The sequence below is a fragment of the Saccopteryx bilineata genome, chromosome 1 (assembly GCF_036850765.1).
Source record: "Saccopteryx bilineata isolate mSacBil1 chromosome 1, mSacBil1_pri_phased_curated, whole genome shotgun sequence".
Lineage (NCBI taxonomy): Eukaryota > Metazoa > Chordata > Mammalia > Chiroptera > Emballonuridae > Saccopteryx > Saccopteryx bilineata.
Genome location: NC_089490.1, coordinates 329,456,464 through 329,482,165, shown reverse-complemented (window position 1 = coordinate 329,482,165; position 25,702 = coordinate 329,456,464).

Below are 25,702 nucleotides of genomic sequence, written 5' to 3'. Positions count from 1 at the left end.
GCTAGTGGGTCTCAGAGCTATCTTGAATGTTTCCAAAGAAAGCCAAGATTTATTGCTTGGTTTTGATGAAAACATACCATGCTTTTACTATGAACATGTTTTCCAAGAAAAAACAGTTTCTGTATTATTTCGTTGCATCTATGAAACAGTTGGCTCAGTGGTAGAGCGTCGGCCTGGTGTGCAGGAGTCCCGGCTTCGATTCCCAGACACGGCACACAGGAGAAGCACCCATCTGTTTCTCCACCCCTCCCCCTCTCCTTCCTCTCTGTCTCTCTCTTCCTCTCCTGCAGCTGAGGCTCCATTGGAGCAAAGTTGGCCCTGGGTGCTGAGGATGGCTCTGTGGCCTCTGCTTCAGGTGCTAGAATGGCTCTGGTTGCAGCAGAGTGATGCCCTAGATGGGCAGAGCATCACCCCCTGGTGGGCATGATGGGTGGATCCTGGTTTGGCGCATGCAGGAGTCTGTCTGACTGCCTCCCCATTTCCAACTTCAGAAAAATACAAAAAAAAAAAAAAAAGAAGAAGAAAAAGAAAAAGAAACAGGGAAGGGAGAGCAGCAGCAAACTAAAGATGACAATGTTGGATTGATGCCTGCTCTGGCAGTTAGTTATAGACTGCCTCTCAAGGTTTTGCTCTTGTGATGGAAAGGAATTAGAACAATAATAAATCCAAGGTTACCCACCAAGACAACATGCATAACAGACTGCCTCACTTAATGTGCACATCCTCAGAGGCCCTCAAAGTCCACCTAAAATCCTTGGGTCAGTGAAGAGGAAAACTCTTCTGGCTCCATAGAGACATGTATCTTAAATCCAAATTATTAAGGTTGGAATAGTGAGCAAACCAAAATTTGCTATGAGTAGCCTCAAGAACTGTATAGAATACTTAGACACCCTCGCAGGGGTCTCAAACTCGTGGCCCTGTGGGCCGCATGTGGCCCGCCGAACAATTTTGTGCAGCCCGCAGTCTAATCCATGGGCTTCCTTAATTTTATCCAAAATATTTTGAACTTCGTGGATTAGTCTGCGGGCCACACAAAATTGTTTGGCGGGCCGCGAGTTTGAGACCCCTGCAAGGGTGCTGTTTTCCCATGTGCAAGCAGAATTATACTTGTAACATAAATCTTAATAGTAATAATAATAAAATAACTACCATAGAGATAAATGTAGAACACAATGTGACATGAACCAACATTATCAGAGTATATGAAATTAAATTATGTTCATATACAACATGTGTTCAGCTATTTCCACAGATAGTAGCATAATTCAAATGACAAAATCACAATACTTCATCAGCAATAGTCAAAACAAATACAGGATTCCTAAGAGACTTATGACATTACAATTTTATCATAGTCTTTTTTTTTTTAGATTTCAGAATTGATGGGTTTCCAAAATAACAGGTAATATATCTTTAATCAAAATATTCAAACCTGACTAGGCGGTGGCACAGTGGATAGAGCATTGAAATGGGATGCAGAGGACCCAGGTTTGAGACCCTGAGGTCGCCAGCTTGAGCATGGGCTCATCTGATTTGAGCAAAGCTCACCAGCTTGGACCCAAGGTCACTGGCTTGAGCAAGGGATTACTTGGTCTGTTGCAGGCCTGCAGTCAAGGGACATATGAGAAAGCAATCGATGAACAACTAAGGTGTCACCACAAAAAACTGATGATTGATGCTTCTCATCTCTCTCTGTTCCTGTCTGTCTGTCCCTATCTATCCCTCTCTCTGACTCTCTCTGTCTCTGTAAAACAACAACAACAACAACAACAAAAAACATTCAATACAATGATGGGCATGGAGGCTCTTGTTGACTTGAAGGAGAATTACCTAAGGATTATGAGGTTAACTGGCAGAAGAAGCAAAAATTTCTCTATAACCCCAAATCTAAGCTGCAGGAGTATGTGTCTATTTATAACTGCCTATATGGCCAGTTTAGCCCAATTTTAGCTCCCAATAATTTAGGTAGTAAGATCTGGAGAAATAAGACTTTATTGAATAACTTTGTCTTTCTTTAGCAGAACCTATTTAGTAGTAGTTTAATAGTTCTGTATATAGAAGCTGTTTTCCCTCCCTGGTCAGCAATGGAAGAGGGAAAGGCTAATTGAGGAAATACGAATCTCATTGTTATTTGTAAGAAGAATGGAAATCTTGAGACTTCACATTTTACAGAATATGTTTGTAAAATTGATATCAGGCCCTGGCCAGTTGTCTCAGTGATAGATGTTGGCCCAGTGTGGAGATGTCCTGGGTTCATTTCCCAGTCATGGCACAAAGGAGAAGAACCCATCTGCTTCTCCACCCCTCCCCCTTTCACTTCTCTCTTTCCTTTTTTCCCCCTCCTGTAGCCATGGCTTAATTGGAATGAGTTGGCCCCAGATGCTGAGGATGGCTCCATGGCCTCAATTCAGGTGCTAAGGAGAGCATGGTTGCTGAGCAACAGAACAATATCCCAGATGAGCAGAGCATCACTCCCTAGTGGGCTTGCCAGGTGAATCTTGGTACAGCAGCATACAGGAGTCTGTCTTTCTTCCTCCCCTCCTCTCACTGAATAATAAAACAAACTGTTGTTAGTGAAGACCTTTATTTTCTTGGCAGTATGTAAATATAATGATTTCCTTATTCAATTAGAGTATTCTATCACCTTAAGCACAGAGTCATATTAAAAATAAGAGAAAAGTAAAAAAAAATAAGAGAAAAGTATAAATTAGGATGGAGTCTTAACTTTGTGATTGCAATGTAAATATGCTAATAATATTAATAGTAACTAAGGATGATTATTTTATAGTTTGTTCTTCATAACTCTTCTTTTGACTTATTTAATAAAATAAATATCACTGTACTATAAAGCATATATATGATAAAGAACAAATAGTTTAACAGCATTAACATATTACTATTCTATATGTATTATACTATTATACAAAACATTGTTACTGAATTAATATTAATAATTATTACTCATTCCTTCAATAAAAAATTTTAAGGTTCTATATATTCTTGGCATGTCCATGTGGCATTGAATTAAAGTTGTAATTTAAATGGTTTTAGTTACACACAAACATATGTATGCAAAAATTTATATCAGCTTTACTCATAAATGTACACATATGAAAATAACCCAAATATCAATCAAATGCTACAGTGATAAACAAACTACAATATAACCATAAGATGGGAAAATACTCAGCAATAAAAATGTATAATCTTGATACATAAAACAGCCTCGATGAATGTAAAAAATATTATGCTAACTGAGACACACCAGACATAACAGACTACATATTAGATGATTTCATTTATTTCACATTCTAAAAAATGTAAAACTGTAAGTACAATAATTTACCAATCATTGCCAGACATGAAGGGTTGCAGGATGAGATAGACTATAAATGGACATAGAAAAGTTTTGGAGGTTGTTACTGAACTATATATATTTGTTAAAATTCATAGAACTGTTCATGTAAAAATAGTAAACTTTATTACATGTAAATTATATCTAAATAAACCTAGATTTACAAAAAGTGGTCTTCCAGAGGTTAGGGCACATGTCAGTTTGACTTGCTTTAAATATGCAACAAATATATTGAAACTTCATGAATAGACTTGACAATGATAATGATGATAATGTTGATGGTGCTGTTGCTGAAACTGATAATGATTAATATCTATCAAGGCATATTGGGGAAAAAAGGGAGGCCTTATTAACAAGTAGAGAAATGTTTGCTTTTTCCAACATTAAAGCATTCTCTTATAATTTCTGGGCTTTTGATTTAACAAAGATTTAGTCCTGATAGGCCCTGGCCAGTTGGCTCAGAGGTATGCCCAGTGTGTGGTAGTCCTGGGTTCAATTCCTGGTCAGGGCACACAGGAGAAGCGACTATCTCCTCTCCAACCTTAACCTACCCCCTTCTCTCTTTCTGTCTCCCTCCCCTCCCTTCCTCTCCTGCAGCCATGGCTTGAATGGTTTGAGCAAGTTAGCCCTAGGTGCTGAGGATGGCACCATGGCCTCACCTCAGGCACTAAAATAGCTTGGTTGCCAAGAAAGAGAGGAGTGGCCCCAGGTGGGCAGAACATTGCCATGTAGGGGTTTTGCCAGGCTGGATTCCAGTTGGGTGCATGCAAAAGTCTCTCTGTCTCCCACCTCTCCATTAAAAAAAATAATATTTAGTTATGATATAGGTTTGAGGACACACCTCTACTTCATACAGTTACACAGAATTTACTTTGGGATGCTGTAGGAGAAAATATATGAATCATTTCTTTTACTTTCAACGTGCTGATGCCACTGCCACTCCTATAGCCCCCTACCCAGCTAAATTTTGTTTTTGCCTCCAGTAATGTCTACTTTCAACTCGTCCAAAATAACTAGTGGAATATCAAAATGTCATAATCTGATATTAAAAAAAAATAGATGAGCCTGACCAGGCAGTGTTGCAGTGGATAGATCGCCAACCTAGTATGCTGAGGACCCTAGTTCAAAACCCTGAGATCACCAGCTTGAGCGTGGGGTCATGGGTTTGAGCATGGGATTGTAGGTGTGACCTCATGTTTGCTGGCCTGAGCCCACAGGTCACTGGCTTGAAACACAAGATTGTTAGCTTGATCAAGAGGTCACTCACACTGCTAGAGCCTCCAGTCAAGGCACATCTGTGAAAGCAATCAATGAACAACTAAGGTGCCCCAACAAGTTGATGCTTCTCATCTCTCTCCCTTCCTGTCTATCTGTCCCACTCTCATTCTGGCTCACACACAAAAAAAAAAGATGAAAAAAGTAATCAGCATATAATCATGGGCTTGACAAAATCACCTCAGATTTTTTTTAACATTCTATTATTAATATGCTTTAAGCTTTAAATGTTCTTCTGCGAGTTGTAGGTATAACTGGTACAAATACTTTATCATTCTCCTGACTCAAATTGTGATGAGCTGGTATATTTTAAAAATTAGTGGGAATGGAAACAACATAAATATCATTTATAAACATCTAATCCTTCTTCAAATACTTTCAGTGCTAGATATTTGTAGATATCATTTTATTTACAGCATTTTTTTTCAAATTAGAAACTCCATAGTTTTATTTATTAGGTTCTACTATATTATATTTACATGCACTTTGGGCTTCTACCAGTTAAATGCTCTAATATTACTTCTGTTTAGTTGATGACAAAGTAATTACAAAATAGTAATTTTTATTGATATTTTTGTGTGTTCAATTGAAATAAATTTCAAGTGAAGAGAATGGTGATGAAGTTTCAAAAATTAGAACAAGGGATTAGTTTTTGAGGAAATTCACATCATCAGAAGAAAGAACTTTGAATTTGAGAAGGAGGCCAGGCCATTAAATTTAAGCTAAGGAAAATATTTCTTTACTATAGCCATCTAGAGTAGATATTATTAAGCCATATTTTAAAAATTCAAAAAAGAAGACTGAGAGAAGTAAAAAAAAATAATGTATAGATTTTTAACTTAAAAAGGGTATCAAAAAACTCTTGGGCATAGACAAGCATGCTTGTCCTGGGGGGGCAGGTAGGAGGTGGAGGAGGGCACAGGGGAGATAAATGGTGATGGATGAGCGCTTGACTTGGGGGTAATGAACATAAAATACAGTGCACACAGATACATTGTAGAATTACGCACCTGAAACTTGTATAATGTGTTAACTAGTGTCACTCAAATAAGTTCAATTTAAAAAGAAGGGTATTACCTGACGAGGTGGTGGCGCAGTGGATAGAGCATTGGACTGGGATGCAGAGGACCCAGGTTCGAGACCCCAAGGTCGCCAGCTTGAGTGCGGGCTCATCTGGTTTGAGCAAAGCTCACCAACTTGGACCCAAAGTTTCTGGCTTGAGCAAGGGGTTACTCAGTCTGTGGAAGGCCCATGGTCAAGGCACATATGAGAAAGCAATCGATGAACAACTAAGGTGTCACCACAAAAAACTGATGATTGATACTTCTCATCTCTCTCCGTTCCTATCTGTCTGTCCCTATCTATCCCTCTCTCTGACTATCTCTCTGTCTCTGTAAAAAAAAAAAAAAAAAAAGAAGAAGGGTATTGTTTACATCTATTCAGGAATAATGAGGCTTCAACTGTTTTCAGTGAATTGAAAAATAAAATAAAAAAATTAATACAGCAAGAAGATACATCTATATCTAAATGTGAAAGAATTTACCTGCTCACAAACATGAACAGAACACCAACTATAAGCAAGATACTCCATTAGACTGGGACTTCTTAATAGGGTTAGAATCAAAATTTGTTATAGAAGTATGACATTGAAAATAAGATGTCTGGAGCCCACCAGAGTCCCATTGAATCAGAAGGTCCCAGAGATAGGCTGTAATTCAAACCTTGTACCCAGAGGCAGGTTAAGGTCAGTTGAGGCCCTAGGTGCAAAAGAAAATACTAGATTCCTTAAAAAAAGAGAAACAGAAAATAAAAATACATTTTAACCATATTTTAAAATAAATAAATATATTATGGACTATTAATGTTAAAATTGCATATATGAAACCAAACTTGGTATTATTAGAAAAAGTGTAAATTTGAAGTTTTGTGGGGCCCTTCAGAAGTCAGGGCCCAGGGCACTTGCACGGTGCACCTGCTGTTAAATTACCTCTGCTTGACCTAGTCTCTCTACCCCTTCACCAGCATATAAAAACAAAACACAGCCTGACCACGCAGTGGCACAGTGGATAAAGCATTGGCCTGGAGTGCTGAGGACCCAGGGTCAAAGCCCCGAGGTTGCTGGCTAGAGTACGGGGTCACTGGCTTGAGCTCAGAATCATAGACATAATCCTAAAGTTGCTGCTTGAGCCCAATGGTCGCTGGCTTGAAGCCCAAGGAAGCTGGCTTGCACTAGACATCACTGGCTCAACTGGAATCCCCCAGTCAAGGCATTTCTAAGAAAACAATCAATGAATAACTAATATGCCCCAACAAGTTGATGCTTCTCATCTCTCTACCTTCCTGTCAGTCTGTCTGTCTGTCCATGTGTCTCTCATCCTCTCTCACTAAATACATACATACATAAACAAATAAATAAAATAAACAAAAACAGAAACATACTTAAGCTGATAATCACTGAATTTTAAATATTAATTCTAGTTTTGAAATTTTATATATATATAAAATTATATATATAAATATGGTAAAATTTTAATATGGTAAAATTATATATATATATGGTAAAAGTGATAAATATGAGTGTTCTAAGCCAAGTGCTTCAGGCCATTTTCTGTCTAAATTACCAGTCCAGTGTCACGATTCATTCAGTCACCTCCCTTTAGCTTTTAGCTCCTTCTATATATATAGCCACAACAGACTAAATCTTTTAAACCCTGCTTTATGACCTACACATCTTCCTATTCGATATTATGTCCAGTCTAGACCACCTACTTTTTCAGAAAAGTCATCAAAAACCTTAGTAAATTGACCTAAGAAGGATAAAAATCACTGATCTGGGGATAAAGAACATTATTCCTTTATATAAAATACCAAAGTTGTGAGCCTTCAGCCTTGTTCCCTCCTGTTATTAAAGAGGACATGCTGATATATACCAGCTGAAAACTTTTAAAGCTCTTTCTTTTAATCTTACCCTCTGGGAATGATCTGCAAATTCCAATACCAAGTTTATGTTGGCCTTGTAAATGCCAAAGTATTTCTTAGCGATACAATCATCTGGCACTGAACTTCTCTGCAGATAATTCTTGGGAGAAACTTAAACATGCTATTTATCTAAACATGTTAAAAATTACCTTTTTAGGAATTTTGTTGCACTCAGAGACAGAATTCTGCTTTGAGAGCCTTTTTTTCTATTATAATGATGTGAGAATTTTAAGAGATTTTTTTGGAAAAATCTTCTTTAACAATGTGAAAACTTTTCTGTACCTAATACTTAATGCAAAAAGCTTATTTTGCATTAAGTATTTATAAAATGAAGCTGCATTTTGTACACATTACAAATGAAGAATTGATAGAATCTAAACTCTCATTCTAAATTTTTTTTTATTTTTTATTTATTCATTTTAGAGTAGAGAGGGAGAGACAGAGAGAGAGAGAGAGAGAGAGAGAGAGAGAAAGGAGAGACAGAGAGAGAGAGAAGGGGGGAGGAGCTGGAAGCATCAACTCCCATATGTGCCTTGACCAGGCAAGCCCAGGGTTTCGATCCAGCGACCTCAGCATTTCCAGGTCGATGTTTTATCCACTGCGCCACCACAGGTCAGGCCATAAACTCTCATTCTAAAACATAATAACCAAGCATGAGGGAATGAACTTATATAATAGATTATATAGTATTTCAGTAGCTTGAAAATAACAGACATTAATTTCTCATACACACCAAAATGTCCAGGGAAGTTTTGCCAACAGACATTGCTTTCAATAGTCACTCAATGAACCAGAGTGATTGGGGTCCCAGCTTCAGTGATGACTAGGACAGGAAATTGGGAATGAAAATTTTGTTATGGCTCTTAAAACTCCCAGAAACATGTGACACATGTGTCTCTGCTCACATTTCATTGGTCAATCTACACCACACGGCTATATTGAGGTTTACCGGGAGCAGGGGGAAATTCTGCTATATACTTGAAGAAGGTTAGCAGAAAATACAGCTGAACCAAGACTATCACAGGCCCAGGACTATACTTTTCAGTTTGGATAACAGCATCATATAATTACAGGCTCTGATCACCTCACAGAGACCTGGCACGTGAGACAGCAACCTAGGGAAGTGCAGAATCACAAGTAGTGAAGCACATGTGACCACATAAGTAAACTGTGAAAGGGATGCTAGACAGAAGGGTGACTAGACCTACAAAGATTAAGTATGAGGAAAGGCAGAAGGAGATAGCTTCAAAACAGAGAATGAAAGATGACACTTGAAGCATTTTCTCCACTATTTCATGGCCAAATACAGAAAAATGTTATGGTGTCTTGGATGTCAAGAAAAAATGAACAATCAGAGCAACTGGACACAGGCAGACAGTACTTAGCATTGTAATTAAATAGCACATACTTCAGTGCTATGTGATATCAAGAATGTATTATTATTAAGTAATGGTGAAACTGGTCACATTAACATTTTAGACAATTTAATTTAAAAGTGTATAGTGCCACTTCAATATTAGGAATGGGTTTCTAAATTTATTTTAGTTGAAAAAATTATGCAACTTGATCATTGCTACTAGAGCTCAGAGACTGACATTACATTCTGTGGAAGTGGTTTTGCTTTCATGCTTAGAACAAAATAAATTTTGAGTGATTGGGACAATTAAAGACCTGTTAATTGTGCTTTTAACATTTTAATTATTAAATTATAACAACTATGCTTCAATGATCATGCAGCAAATTGGATATGACTTACATTGACCTTAAAAACTAATACCAAAGTATCAAAAAAATTTCTAAAAGAATGGCATGATCTAGAGCATCACCAAATATATATATATATATTTTTCAAATATATATATATATATATTTTTTTATTAATACAGCTAAACATCACAGTACTTGCTTTTAGAACTTATGTGCACTGTCACTTCGGGTTCCACCTTGCTTTTTCTTCCCCAAATATATGGTTACTTGATAGTACTTTGGCTATATATTTTTCTTCCCGCTTTCCTTGACACCTCTTTAAGCAAGTAATCAATAATCCCTGCCTTTAATGCATTAGAGCAGTGGTAGTCAACCTGGTCCCTACCGCCCACTAGTGGACATTCCAGCTTTCATGGTTGGCAGTAGTGAAGCAACCAAAGTATAAATAAAAAGATAGATTTAACTATAGTAAGTTGTTTTATAAAGATTTATTCTGCCAAACTTAGCAAAAATTCAACATAAAATACTTGGTAAGTAATTATTATTATATGCTTTAACTTGCTGTAACTCTGCTTTATAAATTTTATAAAGTAAAGTTATTTTCCTACTTTATAAATCACCATTACTGTGGAACTGGTGGGCGGTTAGAAAATTTTACTACTAACAGAGATACAAAAGTGGGAGGTAGGTATAAAAAGATTGACTACCCCTGCATTAGAGCCTCTTCCCCTACAATCCCAGAAAATGATCTTCAACTTCCTTCCTGCTTTACTGTAACTGTTGAGCTCCTAAGCACCACATCTAATGGACTTTTCAGTCTTTATTCCCTTTGGCCTCCATGCAGGGTTAGCCATTACTGAATGGGCCCCTGTTTTTACCGCTCTACAACACCATCATCAGACTCCCCTTAAACCAAACTAAGCTAATTTCCCTCTTTAACCTTCTGTCCATTGATGACTTTCATATTTAAAGATCCAAATCAATTCTCCTTAATTACTTCAGGAAATTTTTTATTTCATACCCAATGTACCACTCTAACACAATATTTTAAAAATCAAACTCCCCTATGTCCTCCTCTAAATCAGAATGTCCTCCTGACTACATTATTTCTGTCAAAGACACTATCTATCATTCTCTTGCAAAACCATCTCAAACCCAGGGAATCTTTGATCCTTCCCTTTCTTTCCCTTCTTCTACACATATCTGATCAGTGAGTATGTTTACTGATTCTGGTGAAGTAACCTGTTTTGTACCCATGCCTTCCTTTCCAGTCCCACAGCCCCACCTTTGTCCAGAACTTTAGTTACCATTTCACACCTAATTTATTACAATAGTTTTTTAATTGGTCTCTATCTTCAGTCTCTCAGTGCCACCATCCATCCTGCTCACTGCAGCCAGATATGCTTTATTGTAAAAGTCCACTGTACAGGGTTTATCCCTTTGCAAAGCTTCCAGTGACATCTCACACTTAAAAGGTCAGACATAGCATCTAGTGTTCAAGTTCTCCGTATTTGTGCCTCCTTTTATGCCGTAGCTTTATCTTCTCCTTGTCTCTTTTTTTTTTTACCAAGTTCTTAAAAATAAAGTGAGAATAAAAATATCTATCTCCATTCTTACTTCTACCTCATGATTTTTAATTAAACATATAAAGTACAGTCTACATGTCTTCTTTCTAGATTGAGGATACCTTAAGATAGAGATTCCCTTCTTTTTTCTCTGAAATACCCAGGCCTGCATGAGAGAGAGCGAGAGAGAGAGAGAGAGAGAGAGAGAGAGAGCACTTTGTAGTATGGATATCTATTAAGACTTCTGTGACTTGCCTTGCAATTCAAAATGTGGGTGGAAGTGATATCATGTCACTTATGAGCAGAAACTTTAAGAGCTAGCTTGGGGTTTTCTGTATCTTCTTTCCCACTGCTGTGATAAATGGTAATATTCCAGACAGAGACTCTACTAACCTGGGTTCCCTGGTGAAAATAATGTGGAGCAGGGCCTCAGTTGACTCACAATGAACATGAGTACTAAACATCCTTTTCTCCTGTAAGCAACTGAGGTATTAGTATTGTTTGTTAGCTCAGCAAAACTAGCTCATCCTGACAGACATATGCTATATTCAGAACAAAGACTTCAAAAAACCACAAAATGTTAAGAAACACAATAGTTAAAATCCACAAACTAGTTTAGGCCTTTTTACTTATAGGCAATTTCTTAGACACAAATTTAGATTATGAATGCAAAATGTGAGGCTCCAAAAGTTGGGTCATTTGTTCAACTTCATGAAGAAACTTTAAAATTCATGCTCCTTCCACTATTCCCTAAGTGATGTAGGCTTTATTCTTGTTTTAAATAAAGGAATACTGAGTTTGGGAAAGGTAATTGGTTACTACAAAAAAGCTTTGTAACTATGACTTCATGTCTGTGGTTAATTCCACCACTACACTAAGAATGATACCTTCACAAAGTAAAACTGTCATTATTTATAGATGTTGTGATACTGTATATAGATAACCCTAATGATTCCACCAAAAAACTTACTGATAAATGAATTCAGTAAAGTAGGAAAATACAAGTAAATATCCAGAAATTAGTTGCATTTTTATCCACTAGTAATAATGTATTAGGAAGGGAAACTAAGAAAACTATCCCATTTACACTTGGATCAAAAAACAAATACCTATAAATAAGTTTAACTAAGGGTATAAAAGACCTGTACTCATAAAACTGTTAGACACTGAAGAAGGAAACTTAAGAAAAAACTAATAAGTGGAAGCATATATCGTATTCACGGATAAGAACAATTAACATTATTAAAATGTGCATTCTACTGAAAGCAATCCATAGATTCAATGCAATTCCTATTAAAATACCAATGGCATATTTCACCGAATTAGAACAAATATTTCAAAAATTTATATGATACCACAAAAAACCCTGAATAGCCACAGCAATCTTGGGGAAAAAGAACAAAGTTGGAAGAAATCATACTTCCTGATTTCAAACTGTAATACAAAACAATAGTAATAAAAACAGCATGGTACTGGCATAAAAGCAGACATATAGATCAATGAAACAAAGTAGAAAGCCCATAAATTAAACCCATACCTTTATGGTCAATTAATATTTGACAGAGGAGGCAATAACATACAATGGGGTAGAGATAGTCTATTTAATAAATTGTGTTGGAAAAATTGGACAAATACAAAAAAATTAAATTAGAGCACTTTCTTATACCTCACATAAGAATAAACTCAAAATATAATAAAGACTTAAATGTAAGACTTGAAACCATAAAGATCCTAGAAGAAAACATGAGCAGTAAAATCTTGGATATTTCTCATAGCAATATTTTTTTCTTATAAATCAACTTGGGCAAAAGAAACAAAAGAAAAAATACTCAAATGAGACATCAAACTGAAAATGTTTTGCACAGCAAAGGAAACCATCAACAAAATGAAAAGACAAGCCACTGAATGAGAGAACATATTCATTGATACATCTAATAAGACATTAATATTCCTAAATTTTAAAGAACTTATAAAACTCAACACCAAAAAACAAGCAATCTCATTTTAAAAAAATGGGGAAAGGACCTGAATAGATACTTCTCCACAGAAGACATAAAGATCGCCAATAGATATATGAAAAGATGCTCAATGTCACTAATCATCAGAGAAATAAAAATTAAAACCACAATGAGATCACCTCACACCTGTCAGAATGGCTATTATCAACAAATCAGTAAAGAACAAGTGTTGGTGAGGGTGTGGAGAAAAGGCAATCCTTGTGCATTGTTGGTGGGAATGCAGAATGGTGCAGCCAGTGAGGGAAGCATTATGGAGTTTTCTCAAAAAAATTAAAAATGGAGGTGTAACACAGCAACTACACTTCTAGGAATATATCCAAAGAAACCCAAAACAGGTTCAAAAGAATATATACACCTCTTTGCAGTGTATTAATTGCAGTGTTATTTACAACGGCCAATTTGGGAAGCAGTCCAAGTGCCCATCAAAAGATGAGTAAATAAAAAAGTTGATATATTTACTACTCAGCATTAAAAAAAAAAAAGAAATCTTACCTTTTGCAACATCATGTATGAATCTAGAGAGCATCATATTAAGTAAAATAAGCCAGAAAAAGAAAGACAAGTACCATATGATTTCAATTATATGTGGAGTCTAATAAAATAAATAAACAAAGAAAATAGAATTATGGATACAGAAAACAGACTGACAGGTGTTAGAAGGTAAGGGGGTTGTGGGCTGGGTGAAAATGGTGAAGGGATTAAGAAAAGAAAACTTAGACACAGACAACACTTTGGTGATTACTACAGGGAAAGAAAGGGGTAAAAGGGGATAAATGGTGATGGAAGGAGACATGATTTTGGGTGGGAACACACAATACAATATACAGCTATTTTATTGTAGAATAGTATACCTGAAACCTATACAATTTTATTAACTGATGTCCCTCCAATAAATTCAATAAAAAATATATGAAGAGGTAATGCTGAGACTTTATCGATAAAAATTAAGTATATTGTCTCTGGCAGGTTGGCTCAGTGGATAATAGTGTTGGCCCAGCATGCAGAAGTCTCAGTTAGACCCCCAGTCAGGGCACACATGAGAAGCGACCATCTGCTTCTCTCTCATCCCTCTCTTCCTTCTCTCTCTCTTCTCCTCTCACAGCCAGTGGCTCAATTGGTTCAAGCATAGGCCCCAGGCACTGAGAATGGCCTGCTGATTCAAGCATCAGCCCCAGATGGGAGTTGCTGGGTGAATCCCAGGTGGGGCACATGTGGAAATCTATCTACCCTTCTCTAACAAAAGAAGAAAGGAAGGTAGGAAGGAAGGAAAGGAAGGAAGGAAGGAAGGAAGGAAGGAAGGAAGGAAGGAAGGAAGGAAGGAAGGAAGGAAGGAAGGAAGGAAGGGGAGGAAGGAAGGAAGGAAGGAAGGAAGGAAGGAAGGAAGGAAGGAAGGAAGGGGAGGAAGGAAGGAAGGAAGGAAGGAAGGAAGGAAGGAAGGAAGGAAGGAAGGAAGGAAAGGAAGGAAGGAAGGAAGGAAGGGGAGGAAGGAAGGAAGGAAGGAAAGAAGGAAGGAAGGAGAAAGAAGAAAGAAAGAAAGAAAGAAAGAAAGAAAGAAAGAAAGAAAGAAAGAAAGAAAGAAAGAAAGAAAGAGAAAAAAAATTAAGTATATTCACCTTACTGGTTCAAATTCTTTTCTATGAAAATTGTGATTAATATCAGTACATTAATTTTAAACATTTAAACTTGTTGCCCTGGCCAGATAGCTCGGTTGATTAGAACATTGCCTGGAAGCACAGAGGTTGCTTGTTCTATCCCGGGTCAGGGCACATACAGGGACTGATCAATGTTCCTGTCTCTTTCTCTTTCTCTCCCTTCTTCTCTCTCTGAAAAACCAATTAAAAACTCTTAAAAATATGTAAATTTGTCAAATAATAGGCATTATCATGTATATATATTCATTTAGAACATGTGAAATGTTCAAATCTTGTTAGATATAGAAGTATAAGCATCGTTTTCTGTTATATAACATGCTTCTTATTTTTGGTGTCTTCTGATCTACACTTGGTTACTAATTGCTTGTCTTTTAAGATAAATAATAAACTGAATTCTGTTTTCCTAATTAAACTACATTGGAAAAGAGAAGAATAACATCTTCGCTGTTGGAAAGAGCATTTGAAATGTATATGTTAGAAAACTGGTGTGATGTAGCTGCTGTAAGTTATCCCAGGTACCACTTTCCACTCCCTTACTCCACCCCTCTCCTGTGCATGAGTGAATCAGGAGCAAAACTGAATTCAAAATTGAGCTCTGCCTTTCAGTAACTCTATGGATACATGTCACATACCTATAAAATAAAGATACTATGTAAAGTCTTAATATACAGTACACTGAAACAAATAAGAGAAATAAATATGAAATATCTCTGTATTTCTCTTTCTATGTAAAAATCCTTACTAACCAATATGCATAGGTTTAAATGTAAGAAAGTCACAATTAGAAATGGGCTTCCAAAAATGTATATGGGAACTTTTTTTCTTCTTCTTCTTTTGGCACCCACTCAGCAGAAAAGAGTATCGGCCTATGGCACCAAAGTTGAGAATTAGGATTTTAAGTTAGATTATATCTACATTCTCTTCTGCATGAAAACTAATTAAACTTGAAAAATATTTTGAATCCACTCCAGGTTAAGAAAGCTGATTGACAGAGGACTCCTTGGGATTCTAGAGTATGAGTCAGGAACCTGTTAAAGACTGAAGGTTCAGAGCCTGTTGTAGATTGAAAGTTCAGTCTGTCACTCAGACTTTGCTCAACAGGGCCCAGAGGAAAGGAGACATGCCCTGGTGGATTTACTGACCCCTGGTGAGATCAAAGGCACTACGAGACTCAGCCAGCCTTTCTTCTCTATATGTCTCAATGTCCCTACTCTTCAGATGGTTGATCTATAGGCCCATAATCAAGGATTCTTGTCTCCTGATTGAACTATTATAGCTCTGAAGAGGAAAAAAATTTCCTCCACTCAGAAGAAAAATACTTATTCTCTAAAGGACATTCCATATTCATATTCTATTAGCAACCTTGTCCAGTTGATATATTTTCTATAATCCAGTAATGTATTTACTAGACATTTATAACAGGCATCTATGATGTCTCATGTTCTTTCCTCTGGGAAGCATTTATAAAATTGCAAGAATGTCTTGCTCCTATTGTGTCTTGTAGAATGCTAGAAATTATAGGTAGAAATAAATTTTTCTATCATCTACTCATTTTCTGGGTGGAAAAACTTTTCAGTCCCATTTATCTCAACTCCCTCTAGTATAGCACTTGCTTTATCTGAACAGGACTGGGGCTTTGCCACTGCTCCTTATTACTATACTCTAGTCTTCTGTTTGCTCAGGGTTTTCTTCTCTGAAGTCAGTACCGCAAGTTTTACAGAAAGTAAATGCACCTGCTCTTCAACATTTCCTAACTTTGCTGGCAGAAGATATAGGTGTTATTTAATTCTCAGTTCTATGCCTATAAAAATACACTACCATCTTCTATTTGCTCCACATTAGGAATATATCTGATTTATCTTTTGCTTTTACACTGAACAGGAAGGCTTTTAGCCAAGTCTTTCATTCTGAAAAATGCTTTTCTATTATTGGAGGAAAAATTTTTTTTGTTGTTAATGCTATTCTAAAACTGTTACACCTTGAAAACTGGCTCAAGTGCTAACTAGGGGAGCCATACTATAATGTGGTTACTATGGTGGCCAGTGGCTTAATGAAAAAAGAATCAGTGGGTAGCATTTTGGATCTGCAAATCAGGTCAGAAAAAAAAAAAAAACCTTTCCTTTCTGTAAGCTTTAGTCATTTCAGTTATCCTAAAACCTTTGTATTATTATATAAGATTCAACTGTCAAGTATGGAAGAATCTACCCATATCTTTGTCCTATAAGACTCCTTTATAAACTCATAGAATCCTGCTGAAGCAAGGAGGCTCAGTAATTTATTTTTACTTTCTTTGTCCCCAAACAAAATACATATTGAAGTCTAGATAAACTTTTTCCCTAAGATCCTATGGTGTTGTTTGTTTCAGGTAGCTAGCTCATTTTGCTTGGGACTAATGAATCAAGGGTTAATAGTTCAAACCCTATGTGAGTCAATTAAGCTTGCTTGCCCCTAGAGTTCCAGACAGCCTGTGTTGAAGAATATAAATAAACCACTACTAGTAGACAAACAACCAAAAGTACATGCTTTCCTGATGGAAGGTTAATAACTTCATTTATATGTATATAAAGAGAATCATTAAAAATATTTGAAATTGTTCTGTGAATAGTCTCAACCTGTTTGATAACAGGTACATAGTTCAATACTCTTAAAGGAAGACATTTTATTTTCTATAATTTTAAAGCTGGAAGTCATCATAGTCTCTGGATCTGACTCCCTGCCTTCCAAAGGTGAATTTAAATTCCTTTTATTGCTTAGCTCACTGTCCTTTTGGAGATGAAGAACAAGTTAGAGGCATTTTCTTGGTAATGCCCTTAATATTTTTATTTTATTTTATTTTATTATTTCAAACCAGAGGGAGAGACAGAGAGAGGAACAGATAGATAGGAAGATAGAGAGATAAGAGCATCAATTCTTCACTGCAGTATCTTAGTTGTTCATTGATTGCTTTCTCATATGTGCCTTGACCAGGGGGCTACAGCAGAATGAGTGACCCCTTGCTCAAGCCAGCAACCTTGGGCTTCAAACCAGTGACCTTTGGGCTCAGATCAGCGACCATGGGGTCATTTCTATGATCCCACGCTCAAGCCAGTGACCCCGCACTCAAGCTGGTGATTCCGTGCTCAAGCTGGTGATTCCATGCTCAAGCTGGCAACCACAGGATTTTGAACCTGGTTCTTTGCATCCCCATTCAATGCTCTATCCACTGCACCACTGTCTGATCAGGCCCTTAATATTAAATCAATAAAGTCACTTCTTTGTTTTTCCATCATATTATATTAAACAATCCTAAAATGCAGTTTTTAGAATTTTAACTATATATATAAATATATATATAATACATATATTTGTGTGTTTTGTTTATCTTCTTAATTTCTTATCATAATTTTGTAAATATTTTGTTAAATAGAAATTAAAATTTTTCTCCCTGATTCTGGTCTACGATAAACCCATGAAAGGGCATAAAATCAACTCCAAAGAAGGTGGCTCTTTAAAATGTGTTCATTGATTTACTGAAGTAATTTTCTTGCAAAGGATGATAATCCAAAACATTTAATCATTTATACTGTATCATAATCTTTTTTTGAAGATTAAAAATAATGTCAATAATCTTATATTTTTAATAGAAATTTTATAATGCAATTATAACTTACTTGCTACAAAGACAGTCAGGAAGGCTTGTGGAAGAGCTAAGGCTTATGAAAGGAGTTCTTCCACTTTGCCATAATCCTCTGTGTTATCATGAGAACATAACCAGAGAAACTGTTTAAAATAAAGCTCTCTGGTTTTAACTGCCCCTCTTCTTAAATTCCTTTTTTGTTCTATAAAACACTTCCCATCAAGACACACAGGGTTGTATGTGGGCCTGCTTACCATGTCTGCATGCAGAGGGTTTAAACCCTTTCTTTTTCGTAAGTAAATCCTTTTAGCGATGAAACACCTAGTCAATATTATTTTTCAGTTAACAGCCTTAGGTGAGCATTACATTCCTTTCAAAATAATCAATTCAAACAGATAAAAATTTCTAATTTCTTAGCTTCACAAGTAATTTTGACCAGAGGAATTACAGTATTAAAACCTAAACAGCCTGAAAATAAAATGTCAGAAGGAAACATTTCAAATCAGATGATGTAACAAAAAAAGCCCTGGCCGGTTGGCTCAGTGGTAGAGTGTCGGCCTGGCGTGCAGAAGTCCCAGGTTCGATTCCCGACCAGGGCACACAGGGAAGCGCCCATCTGCTTCTCCACCCCTCCCCCTCACCTTCCTCTCTGTCTCTCTCTTCCCCTCCCGCAGCCTAGGCTCCACTGGAGCAAAGATGGCCCGGGCGCTGGGGATGGCTCCTCGGCCTCTGCCCCAGGCGCTAGACTGGCTCTGGTCGCAACAGAGCGACGCCCCGGAGGGGCAGAGCATCGCCCCCTGGTGGGCAGAGCGTCGCCCCCTGGTAGGCGTGCCGGGTGGATCCTGGTCACGCGCATGCGGGAGTCTGTCTGACTGTCTCTCCCCGTTTCCGGCTTCAGAAAAAAACAAAACAAAACAAAACAAAAACAAAAAAAAAAAACTATAATGGTTCATCTGAGTGTGGGAAAACACTGAGCAGTAAGTGACCAATGTTTTAGATGGAGGAGGGCAAATTGGCCAATACCATCGGAGAATTATTTTTTGACAGGAAAATAGAAGAGGTAAAAACCAATGGGAAAAAAAAGGTCACACAAGTGCAAAACTCAGAGACTGAATCGTTATGTTTCCTTTCTTTTTCTTTTTTTTCTTTTTATCTCCAAAGCTAGAGAGCATCCAGTTTACAGTTTTTCCAGCAAGAGTGAGAGATCGGAAAGTTAGATTTGCTACATTTGCTTTGGTTCACAGGCAAAAATGGATGTGATGCATCTCAGCTCAAAAGAGAATGTAGGCTCCATTGAAATGCATTTAATTGTTTCAGCCAGCTAGTGGAGTAAGGCGCTGAGCCACTGTTACTAGGTTATCTAACCCTCGGTTTGCATATGGATGAAAATTCTGCCAGGACCATCATTTTTATTTTGTAGAGAGTTCAGTGATAACTGTGCAGATGTTTTAAAGATTAAGCATTCAAGGCTGTGCCCCCACTACTGACACCAATGATTTCTTAAAACCTCTTCTAGCGATATCTCACCAAAATCAGGTCCTCTGTCAGACTAGAAAATATTAACTAAATAAAATGGAATCTGTTAAATCTCCCTTTTTACAGTTAAAGTATGGGCCACAATGTCCACTGGGTAAATAGAAGCAGTTAGGGAGAGATACTATACTTGTCTTATTACCTTCATTTCCTTTTTTCCTCTTTAAAGTGAATCTGTTTGAGCCTCCTTTGCAAAAGCAGCAGCACTTCTTCATGTTCTCCACACTGTTACAAATTTGAATTGCTTAAGTCATTTATATGTTTTTAAAATATGTTTTTAATAAAATTCGCAGATGAGTCAAGACTTCTGTCAAAATCTTATTTACTCTTTTTTTTTTTTTTTTTTTTACTTTTCTGAAGCTGGAAACAGGGAGACAGTCAGACAGACACCCTCATGTGCCCGACTAGGATCCACCCGGCACGCCCACCAGGGGGCGGGCGATGCTCTGCCCATCCGGGCGTCGCTCTGTCGCGACCAGAGCCATTCTAGCGCCTGAAGCAGAGGCCACGGAGCCATCCCCAGCACCCGGGCCATCTTTGCTCCAATGGAGCCTTGGCTGCGGGAGGGGAAGAGAGAGACAGAGAGGAAGGAGAGGGGGAGGGGTGGAGAAGCCGATAGGTGCTTCTCCTGTGTGCCCTGGCTGGGAATTGAACCTGGGACTTCCGCACACCAGGCCGATGCTCTACCACTGAGCAAACCGGCCAGGGCCAATCTTATTTACTCTTAAGGCTGAATTGTATTTTTTTAAGTAAAAGTTTTACTGACAATCAATGACCCCACACAGGATCCTTTAGACTCTACTAATATTTTGGTAATTCTTTTAATCCATAACAGTGGTCATAATACATCATAAATAATTTAGAGTCTATGCGACGTTTGAGGACAAAATAGAATTATTTAATCATCAGTGCAATCCAGACTACCACAATGCATAACACATATGCACTCAATAAAAGCATGTTAACATGGACTGAAACAATGAATGAAAATTTTGTCTCAATATTGCTGAGGTAACTCACCAATTATTTGTGACTACTGAATGTCAAACTTCTAACACCAATTACTGTCATAGAACAAGACATATTTGCTTTGCTCCCTAGCCTTTTATTCTGAACGACTTGTCTTGGCCTGTTTGTTGTCTTAAAGATGCAGATGAGAACAAGGGGTATGGATATCCAACAGAATGTTTCTTATGATGTGCATATATGTGTATGTGTATGTGCACATATAAGCACATATATATAGAAATATACAAACACATACTAGTATATTAAATATAAAGGGCCTGTGTAAACCAATGCTGATATTATAATTACAGCTTATTACTTTAAAAATATGCCATTTATGACTTCTAAGAGAGAAGCTCCAGATTAAGCCTGTTTATTTAAATATAGATAGTTCCTTTCTTCATTAGTTATGTAATCTTCAATAAGTTTCTTAACCTTTCTGTGCTTAGTTTCTTTATCTGTCTAATGGGAATAATAATATTAACTACCTTAGAGGATTATTGTGAAGTTTAATGACATACACTATGTAAGGTGCTTAGAACAGCAGTGCCTAATGCATAGTAAACATTGCCATATTGTTATCATTTTCATTATTATTATTAAGGAAAGAAAAAAATTACATCACAAAATTTTTGCAAATGTTTCTATGTAATATATTCCTCATAGAAACAATATGCAATACTTTAATCAAATTTTGTATTGAAATTTTCAAATCTACAAAAAAATTGAGTTATGCAATGAACCTCCCATATAATTTTCACCTTTATTTCCACACACTATACACATGTACACACCCCTACAACCACATACCCAGAAAAATATATTTTGGAGGGAGGTGGTGAACCATTTGAGAAGAGTTATAGACATCATAACATTCAACCTCAAGTACTTTGCATACAATTTCTAAAAAAGAGTTATCTTAAAAACCACAATAGAGTTCATCCACTCAAAAATTTAACTTTGCTACAATCCTATTTTCTATATAAAGGACATATTCAAATTCATATCCATATTTCCACACTGTCCCCAAATTACTTTTATACCTGTCTACCATTGTCTCCAATCAACATTTTATTTACTTGTCATTTCTCTTCAGACTTTTTAAAACTAGTGACATTTGCTGCCTGTATTCTGTTATTGTCATCATCATTTAGGTCTTTTTGACATTTTTTTTGAGGCACCTACAATATTTCAATGATCAGAATTCCTTCAGTTTTACTAGTCTGATTAGAGTCAAATGAAAAATATTTTTATCAAGCAAACCAGATAGGTGATGTTTTATCCTCAGTGCATATTTGGGAGGCATACCATGGCAATTTGTGCCATTATTAATGTTAAAGCTAGTCCTTTGTTAAGTTGACGTTTGCCAGTTCCTGTGTTATGAAGACAAGATAGTAGCTTTTCTTCCATTTTTAATAAGCAAGTAATACTTGAGTTGATATTTTCAAATTAGCATAAAGGGATAATCATTCCTAAAATCAATTATTACAATGAATATTGTGAAAAGGTAGATTTTTCTAATTTTACTTTTACTTCTACATTAATAAATTGATTATGGAGAACTTTCTCTTTTTTCTTAGCTTATTTATTATTTTTAATATTCTCCTCCTACAGTGGAATACCAGGTACTTATCAATATATTTACAAATTTTCTCAATCCCCAAAAAAGAATATTTTCTAGATTACTACACTAAAAGCAGATTAAAACTAAATCATCTAAGTAAAGTAAAAATTTCTTAACAGCACTTTATGTTTTAAGATTATGTTTTCTTGAAGGCATGCATACAACTTTATTAAATATTTTCCTTTGTATTATTAATTTGGTTTACACCCAGTATCAGTTATTTATATTAGTGTACAAATTGAATGGGTTTGTCTATTTTATATACATATTGTATAAGGGTATAAATATTTTTAAATAGGTAAAAGGTGACTCTGTTCAAAACTCAAAACTATATAAAAAGACATTGGCAGAGAAATCTTATGCTTTCTTTTTCTCTTTTACCGCCTACCAAACAACAGTCATGTTTCATTAAGTTTTATCTTCTATGCATACATATATATAAATATCCTGGATTCCTTGACTAATGTAAAATGGCTCGTCTCCCACATTCTTTAGTTTAATACAAAAAAATTTAATGCTCCAGTATTGTCTTACTTTGTGTCTTGCTGCTGAAAAATCTAATAATCAAATTTTTTTTGTGACATGATAGTTTTCCCAAAAACTCTGAAAATTTTCATCTTAAAATCTAATAGTTTTAGTAGTATGTTTTAAATTCTACTGTTCAGTGTTCATTTTCCTCATTTTCAGATGTTCTCAAAATACGGTTTTGTATAACTGTATTCAAGGGAAATTTCTTTGGTTGTAATATAACCAATAGTTTTGTTTTTATTTTAGGGACTCCACTTACACACATGTTGAAATTCTATATTTCTCCTTGTCTTTTATAGTTCATTTAACCCCTATTCTAAGGTTGATTCTCATATCTTTAGTTATTCATTATTGAATTGAACAGTTCTTTTTTTACATACTTCATTTATTTAGAGCCAATTCTATTATATGATTTGAATTTCTGTTTTAACGTTTGGTTTTGTTGGTCTATTTATTGTTGTGGGTTTTTTTTTCTCAGAGGTTTCTTTAAGCATATTTGATTCCGAGTTCAAAATAAAACAGAGTAGTGTGTACTCTGTTTTAGTTTTTATGATGGTAGTAGGGAGAATTTAATCAGCTAAAAATGTTTTCATTCTCAGTTTCTGTTTTCATATATTAAATATTCATGAGTGTCATTTTATCTTTGTTTCTTTTTGGTTTTTAATGTCTTATTTTTCTGAGAAGAGTTATATTTGCGTCTGACTGACATAAGTGTTCTAGGTGATTGGCTAGACTTCAAGAGGTTCAAGGTGTTTTCTTCTGATAACAGGTAGGTTCCTTAAACAATGCTGTAATTTTAGGGGAATTCAGGAGTAGTTGCATAGGTATTGTTGGCATTCCTTTAATCATAAGATTGGAAGGAATATCTCTTAAGTACTTTCCTAGTATGCCCACAAGGAATTTCTCCTGTTCCAATTTACCTCCTTTCCTGCTTTCTTGCCCCCAGACATTCTTCCTAAAAAAAAAGCCATTTGTTTTATGAATTTTCAAATATTCCTTTTGATTTCCCAGTAGCCAATGCTCAGATATGCTAGGTCTCAGATATGTCCTAAGCATTCAATTTACCCTTCTTGCATAAATTTATATTTTATTATCCATGAGCTCTATATCCTCTCCATTCTTCTTTATTGAGTCTGTTTAACTCTTTCTTAAATATATTGATTGATTTTTGAGAGACAAAAGGAGAGAGAGAGAGAAAGGGAGGAGTAGGGGTGGGGAGGGAGAAAAGCTTTCATTTGTTGTTCCACTTAGTTATGTATTCACTGGTTGCTTCCCCTATGAGCCCTGTCCAGGGATCAAACACACAAACTTTGCCTTTATGAACAACACTAACCAACTGAGCTACCTGGTCAGGGCCCGTCTGTTTAACTCTTAAACTGAGTTGTAGGTTTTGTAGCTGACTCAAATGTATTTGGTTATGTAATTCCCAATTTATACATAATTTGTGGATTTTATGTATCCTACGAATAGTCTAGGCATGAAATAATGTTGGTATAATTTGATTTTCTTATCGATATGTGTATCTGCGTGTAGAGCGGGGATAATAATATGGAGTTGCTCAATGTTATATAGCCCCTTTATTCTCCAGATATTGAGAAATAAATATTTATCAATTTTTTCAAACTCTCATTGAAATCCAGTCCTGAGTTTGCTGATGACCTGAAAATGCTTTATATTCACATGAAATAATGAGGGAATCAAATGCATGTAAACCATAGAGTAGCGAGTAGACAGGAAACTTGTATATGGAAGGGTTATTATGAAGACAATAAATTTATTGATTGTTTCAACAAATACATAGATTTTTTTTTGCATGTGACAATCGACTACTTAATACTTGTCTAATTCACACTATATTACAAAAGTATTTTCTTCCAGGAACTTATAGTATCATGAGACAGACATTAAATAAATATTTATAATAAGTAAATACAAAGTCTAAAACTAAATACTTTGACTAACATCTCAAACATATATATGAAATAAATAGAAAAATATGGCTAATAGCAAAAAGAAAAAAGAATGATGCATATGAATAGGTTGTTCAGAGAAGAAGAAACCTAAATGGCAAATGTAACAAGGAAAAATTTTTACCTTCATTTACAGAGAAAATTCGTATTAGAATTTTGTCGATATAATACTTTATAGCCAACACAAGAGTGAAAAAAGAAAGTAAGGCAATATCACATATTGTCAAACCATGATGAAAGGCCATTTAAACTGATACAGTAGTTATGAAAAAAATATGGCAGTAATTCAAACAATTAAATATATAAATGTTCCATGACATAAGATTACTGTTATTGCGTGTGAGTATGTTGTTGTCTTTTTAGGATAAATTATTTAATTTTAACTACCATTGCTTGGTGTTTATTCTACAAATATTATTTGTTAGTTATAACAACAAATAGTCTGGCTTTCTGCTTTATCATTTGATGCCCTGATGAGATTTTATTCTGTTTGCTTAGCTCTTCATTTTTTTTTCTAATCATAATCTATAATATTGAATATGGTTCCCAAACAGATTACCTCAGTGTCATATGAGGAACTTCTGAAATATAAACATTCCTGAGCCCCAAACTAAATTCTTTCAGTGAGGATTTTTAGGAACAAGTCTCTCAGATTTTGTATTTTTGAGAATAGCTACACATGAATGACTGTGACATACAATTAAGCTCTTTATCATCTGTACTTTTAGTAGGATGAACCCTTTTATCTGTAAAGTGTGTTGTACTTAATTTTTTCCAGTGGAGTCACTTCCTCATTGGATGTCCAGCTTCTAATTTCCTAGTACACAATTCTAAGATTTTTCTCTGTCACATTCCCTGTGCAATATAATTAA